Here is an 8,003-nt window from a genome sequence, read left to right as displayed (position 1 = left end):
CACACACACACACACAGTACACACACACAGTAAACACACACAGTACACACACACACACACACAGACACACACACACACACACACAGTAAACACACACAGTACACACACACACACACACAGTACACACACACAGTAAACACACACAGTACACACACACACACACACACACACATACATTACACACACACAGTAAACACACACAGTACACACACACACACACACAGTACACACACACAGTAAACACACACAGTACACACACACAGTAAACACACACAGTACACACACACACACACACATACATTACACACACACAGTAAACAGACACAGTACACACACACACACACACACACAGTACACACACACAGTACACACACACAGTAAACAGACACAGTACACACACACACACAGTACACACACACACTGTACACACGCACAGTACACACGCAGAGTACACACACAGTACACACGCACAGTACACACACAGCGTTTAAAACCGTGTTCTATATGTGGACCTGAGAGTGTCAGACAGACCAGGAGACGGTTGCAGAATACGATGACATTGAATGCAACGCATAAGGTCACTGCACGATAGACACGCTCACTAAACACACACACACTGTACACACGCACACTGTACACACGCACACTGTACACACACACACTGTACACACACACACTGTACACACACACACTGTACACACGCACACTGTACACACACACTGTACACACACACACTGTACACACACACACTGTACACACACACACTGTACACACGCACACTGTACACACGCACACTGTACACACGCACACTGTACACACACACACTGTACACACACACACTGTACACACACACACCTTCCGAGAAAAAAAAATACATTCAGATGTGAATTACCGTGCTGCATATATTCTCTCCTGTTCCAGCAACTTGCTGATCGCCTGTGTAACGGCACATATTAAAATCACATTAGAATATAATCATATAATAATGATGTAATAACATGATGATATATGTGTTATAATGTGATTATTATATAATAATATAATTCTATAATAATGATGTAATCATCTATTAATGTATTATTATTTGGACCAGAACGCTGCTAATAACCGAATAACTGTGCGCTCGTGAAACGTAATCATCACATCATCCCCTCCTCCACCTCCCTCCCTCCCTCCTCCCCCTTCCCTCCCCCGGGACTCATTCCTCTAGCCGTGCCGCGGGTGCAGGAGCGCGACCCCGTCACTTAGCGACGTCGCCGACACCTCCCCGGGGCCGCGCTCTACCGATCCAGCTCCTCCCAACACACAGACACCGTACTGCCGCTGCTACCGTCTCTAACTGTTTCCTGAAGGTTTACTACGTTAACTGTTTCCTGCCCGTGGCCTAGCGATCGAGGAGGTTGTGAAGGTGGACTCTGGGACACATATAAGGTACCTCATTAGACTGTTCTGCTCCATTGACTGTAGTCAAATGTAACTGAACATCCAACTGTAGTTCCGTTTATTCTAAGTGCATAACTGATTGTTACTGTAAGGTCTTTAAAACTCCTTGTGGTTTAAATTGAATGAAATGTAATTATTTTCTGTTTGGCCAAAACATAAAAATTTCAAACCTTCCTTACATTTGTATACGATCACCTATTGTGCACATGGGGACACTTGGGAACAGATTTGCTTCAATAAAAATCACATAGAGCTGATTTCCTGGTGTTGTTCCAGTCTTTTATGTCCACCAAGTAAGCAAATACAGTGGCAAGGAAGAAGTATGTTGGAAATACCTGGATTTCTGGATAAATTGGTCATTTGATCTGATGGTCACAACAATAGACAAACACAGTCTGCTTAAACTAATAACACACAAACAATTATATGTTTTCATGTCTCCATTGAACACACTGTGTAAATATTCACAGTGCAGGGTGGGAAAAGTATGTGAACCCTTGGATTTAATAACTGGTTGACCCTCCAACCGTTCTCAACCAAACGGTCAGGAGGAATTTTGTACCATTCCTCTTTACCAAACTGCTTCAGTTTTAGCAATATTCTTGGGATGTCTGGTGTGAACTGCTCTCTTGAGGTCATGCCACAGCATCTCAATCGGTTTGAGGTCAGGACTCTGACTGGGCCACTCCAGAATGCATATTTTCTTCTGTTGAAGCCATTCTGTTGTTGATTTACTTCTGTGTTTTGGGTCGTTGTCCTGTTGCATCACCCAACTTCTGTTGAGCTTCAATTGGCGGACAGATAGCCTAACATTCTCCTGCAAAATGTCTTGTAAACTTGGGAATTCATTTTTCCGTCGATGCTAACAAGCTGTCCAGGCCCTGAGGCAGCAAAGCAGCCCCAGACCATGATGCTCCCTCCACCAGACTTTACAGTTGGGATGAGGTTCTGATGTTGGTGTGCTGGTCCTTTTGCCCCCACACATACTGTTTTTGTATTTTATTAGGATTCCCATTAGTTGTTGCAAAAACAGCAGCTACTCTTCCTGGGGTCCACACAGAACATGAAACACAGAACACAGAACATGACAGAACACAGAACACAGAACATGACAGAACACAGAACACAGAACACAACACAAAACATGACATAACACAGAACACAACACAGAACACAGAACATGACATAACACAGAACACAGAATACAGAACACAATACAGAACACAGAATACAGAACACAACACAGAACACAGAATACAGAACACAACACAGAACACAGAATACAGAACACAACACAGAACACAGAACGTTAATAGACACGAACAGCTCAAGGTCAGAACTACATACATTTAAAAAAAGGCACTATATATACATATCAATGCATACACACACACTATCTAGGTCCAATAGGGGAGAGGCGTTGTGCTGTGGGTCCAATAGGGGAGAGGCGTTGTGCTGTGGGTCCAATAGGGGAGAGGCGTTGTGCTGTGGGTCCAATAGGGGAGAGGCGTTGTGCTGTGGGTCCAATAGGGGAGAGGCGTTGTGCTGTGGGTCCAATAGGGGAGAGGCGTTGTGCTCTGGGTCCAATAGGGGAGAGGCGTTGTGCTGTGGGTCCAATAGGGGAGAGGCGTTGTGCCGTGAGGTGTTGCTTTATCTGTTTTTTGAAACCAGGTTTGCTGTTTATTTGATCAATATGAGATGGAAGGAAGTTCCATGCAATAAGGGCTCTATATAATACTGTACGCTTTCTTGAATTTGTTCTGGATTTGGGGACTGTGAAAAGACCCCTGGTGGCATGTCTGGTTGGGTAAGTGTGTGTGTGTCAGAGTTGTGTGTAAGTTGACTATGCAAACCATTTGGGATTTTCTACACATTAAATGTTTCTTATAAAAAGAAGAAGTGATGCAGTCCGTCTCTCCTCAACTCTTAACCAAGAGAGACTGGCATGCATAGTATTTATATCAGCCCTCTGATTACAATGAAGAGCAAAACGTGGATCTCTGTTCTGGGCCAGCTGCAGCTTAACTAGGTCTTTCCTTCAGAACTGGACCACACAACTGGACAATAATCAATATTAGACAAAACTAGAGTCTGCAGGACTTGCTTTGTGAAGTGTGGTGTCAAAAAAGGAGAGCATCTCTTTATTACGGCCAGACCTCTCCCCATCTTTACAACTATTGAATCTACATGTTTTGACCATGACAGTTTACAATCTAAAGTAATGTCAAGTAATTTAGTCTCCTCAACTTGCTCAACAGCCACACCATTCATTACCAGATTCAGCTGAGGTCTAGCACTTAAGGAATGATTTGTACCAAATACAATGCTCTTAGTTTTAGAGATGTTCAGGACCAGTTTATTACTGGCCACCCATTCCAAAACAGACTGCAACTCTTTGTTAAGGGTTTCAGTGAACTCATTAGTTGTGGTTGCTGATGCGTATATGGTTGAATCATCAGCATACATGGATACACATGCTTTGTTCAATGCCAGTGTAAGGTCGCTGGTAAAAATAGAAAAGAGTAGGGGGCCTAGAGAGCTGCCCTGCGGTACACCACAGGGCAGTGTTCCTTCCAAACAACTCAACTGTAGTTTCAGCTGTCCACAGAATATTTTGCCAGTAGTGCTGTGGAACATCCAGGTGCACTTTTACAAACTTCAGACGTGCAGCAATGTTTTTTTGTGGACAGCAGTGTCTTCTTCTGTGGTGTCCTCCCATGAACACCATTCTTGTTTAGTGTTTTATGTATCGTAGACTCGTCAACAGAGATGTCAGCATGTTCCAGAGATTTCTGTACGTCTTTAGCTGACACTCTAGGATTCTTCTTAACCTCATTCTGCGCTGTGCTCTTGCAGTCATCTTTGCAGGACGGACACTCCAAGGGAGAGTAGCAACAGTGCTGAACTTTCTCCATTTATAGACAATTTGTCTTACCGTGGACTGATGAACATCAAGGCTTGTAGAGATACTTTTTAAACCCTTTACAGCGTTATGCAAGTCAACAATTCTTAATCTTAGGTCTTCTGATATCTATTTTGTTCAAGGCATGGTTCACATCAGGCAATCCCTCTTGTGAATAGCAAACTCACATTTTGTGAGTGTTTTTTATAGGGATGTCATGACGCTAGCCCTTTCAGTGAATTTGCTAGCAGAGATGTGAACAACCCCCCCCTCCTGTTAGGAGTGCAGTGGGGGGCAGTTTTATGACTTTACAACCACATCAGAAATTCCTTGAAGAGACTCTTGTCTCCCTGACCATGCAGTATGGGAGAGAGTCACAGTAGAACAAAGAAACTCCCCCGCCAAATTCTACCACATCCTAGAATTTGAGAATTGAACAATATTCCTATTCTGGAGTATGTGGAATCAGTCGGTGGAGAAGCCAGCTACGACACGGTCCGTTTTGTTTCAGGTTGTGACCTCACGAAAGACAATACAGCCACATTACCCTAACTCTGTTAATACAGGAGCCTCCGTTTTTTAGGCTTGCATCTATTTCCTGTATAAAATGAATGAGTAAAGATGAAACTATTTGCGAAATGATGTAATGTGATATTTAGTCTTCTAAATGAGAGAATTGTTTTCATAAGTAAACTGGTGCTGACTACGTGGCCACGCCCATGTGAATAGACATTGGTTGGAAATGATGAACCAACCCCCTTTTCTACATTTCTATAAAAGCCCCCGTGACAAAAAGTCACCTCAGTTCCAAATAACGGGAGGACTTGTCCTCCATGTTGAAAAGGTCTATTTTCAACTATACAGGGCGGGAGACGTGAAGGCTTCCTCCACACGTGAAATGGTGTGAACTCTGAACTATTGATCACCTAGGGAAGAAGTGCATAATAAACTAGCATATATCAGACTGCAGGTGAACATATGTGCAAATGGAGTACGAGAACACTGACCGACGAGGAAGCATCTCCAGAGTGAGATGAACCTCTCAGATCACGTGAACCTTTCACACGACGACTTGGAAGAATCTACAAAGAACAATGGCGACCTCGACTGGGCAAACCAGAGCCTCACATCACCAGCCCAACTATCGAAGCCAGTTTCACGTAAATACAATGCATTACTTTAAAAACAAAAAAAATAGGAAAATTGAATATCTGAAACATACAATATACTTGCAGTGAAGCTGCTCAACAACTACATCACACCAGTCATCCAACTGACTCCCATTCAGAGCGACACACAGAAGAATCCAGGGTCAATGCCCTGCGCAAAGGCATGTTGACAGATCTCCCACCAGACCAAAAACATAAACCCGAACCCTTCAAGATCTCCCCATCAGTTCCCCAATAGCTGCCCCTCAAACATTTGTGCACCACCAACCAAGAGAATGAACTAAAAAGAAAAAACAACCAAGAGAATGAACTAAAGAGAAAAAACAACCAAGAGAATGAACTAAAGAGAAAAAACAACCAAGAGAATGAACTAAAGAGAAAAAACAACCAAGAGAATGAACTAAAGAGAAAAAACAACCAAGAGAATGAACTAAAGAGAAAAAACAACCAAGAGAATGAACTAAAGAGAAAAAACAACCAAGAGAATGAACTAAAGAGAAAAAACAACCAAGAGAATGAACTAAAGAGAAAAAACAACCAAGAGAATGAACTAAAGAGAAAAAACAACCAAGAGAATGAACTAAAGAGAAAAAACAACCAAGAGAATGAACTAAAGAGAAAAAACAACCAAGAGAATGAACTAAAGAGAAAAAACAACCAAGAGAATGAACTAAAGAGAAAAAACAACCAGAGAATGAACTAAAGAGAAAAAACAACCAAGAGAATGAACTAAAGAGAAAAAACAACCAAGAGAATGAACTAAAGAGAAAAAACAACCAAGAGAATGAACTAAAGAGAAAAACAACCAAGAGAATGAACTAAAGAGAAAAAACAACCAAGAGAATGAACTAAAGAGAAGAAAGACAAAGACAGAAGAAAACAGGAAAACAACAATGCAAAAAAACACACAAAAAACAAAAGACATCAAGGAACTAAAATCATAACAGCAATGCCAAATGTATGTGTTTGTGTGCATGTCTGGCACTATGACATGTATGTGTGTGTTCTTGTATGTGTGTATTTGAATGAGAGTGTGTGTATATTCATGTGTACAAACACCTGCACGGCATCAGCCCCAGGCAAACTGACATTAGTTGTAAAGACACTCAGTGTCATTTAAACACACTTTTTTAATGTTTTATATTGACTTTTATCTTTGGCCATCATTCTATCTCCCACAGAGCCCCTCCCACTTGTCTCCAATTCCACATCCCAACCCTCAGCCCCTCCCACTTGTCTCTAGTTCCACATCCCAACCCTCAGCTCCCCTCAGCCCCTCCCACTTGTCTCTAGTTCCACATCCCAACCCTCAGCTCCACTCCCACTTGTCTCCAATTCCACATCCCAACCCTCAGCCCCTCCCACTTGTCTCTAGTTCCACATCCCAACCCTCAGCTCCCCTCAGCCCCTCCCACTTGTCTCTAGTTCCACATCCCAACCCTCAGCTCCACTCCCACTTGTCTCCAATTCCACATCCCAACCCTCAGCCCCTCCCACTTGTCTCTAGTTCCACATCCCAACCCTCAGCCCCTCCCACTTGTCTCTAGTTCCACATCCCAACCCTCAGCCCCTCCCACTTGTCTCTAGTTCCACATCCCAACCCTCAGCTCCCCTCCCACTTGTCTCTAGTTCCACATCCCAAACCTCAGCTCCCCTCCCACTTGTCTCTAGTTCCACATCCCAACCCTCAGCTTCCCTCAGCCCCTCCCACTTGTCTCTAGTTCCACATCCCAACCCTCAGCTTCCCTCAGCCCCTCCCACTTGTCTCTAGTTCCACATCCCAACCCTCAGCTTCCCTCAGCCCCTCCCACTTGTCTCTAGTTCCACATCCCAACCCTCAGCTTCCCTCAGCCTCTCCCACTTGTCTCTAGTTCCACATCCCAACCCTCAGCTCCCCTCAGCCCCTCCCACTTTTCTCTAGTTCCACATCCCAACCCTCAGCTCCCCTCAGCCCCTCCCACTTGTCTCTAGTTCCACATCCCAACCCTCAGCTCCACTCCCACTTGTCTCCAATTCCACATCCCAACCCTCAGCCCCTCCCACTTGTCTCTAGTTCCACATCCCAACCCTCAGCCCCTCCCACTTGTCTCTAGTTCCACATCCCAACCCTCAGCCCCTCCCACTTGTCTCTAGTTCCACATCCCAACCCTCAGCTCCCCTCCCACCTGTCTCTAGTTCCACATCCCAAACCTCAGCTCCCCTCCCACTTGTCTCTAGTTCCACATCCCAACCCTCAGCTCCCCTCAGCCCCTCCCACTTGTCTCTAGTTCCACATCCCAACCCTCAGCTCCACTCCCACTTGTCTCCAATTCCACATCCCAACCCTCAGCCCCTCCCACTTGTCTCTAGTTCCACATCCCAACCCTCAGCTCCCCTCCCACTTGTCTCTAGTTCCACATCCCAACCCTCAGCTTCCCTCAGCCCCTCCCAATTGTCTCTAGTTCCACATCCCAACCCTCAGCTTCCCTCAGCCCCTCCCACTTGTCTCT

This window comes from Oncorhynchus kisutch, linkage group LG16, assembly GCF_002021735.2.
Source record: "Oncorhynchus kisutch isolate 150728-3 linkage group LG16, Okis_V2, whole genome shotgun sequence".
Lineage (NCBI taxonomy): Eukaryota > Metazoa > Chordata > Actinopteri > Salmoniformes > Salmonidae > Oncorhynchus > Oncorhynchus kisutch.
The sequence above is the reverse complement of the archived record's forward strand: the minus strand, read 5'-3'. Positions refer to the sequence as shown.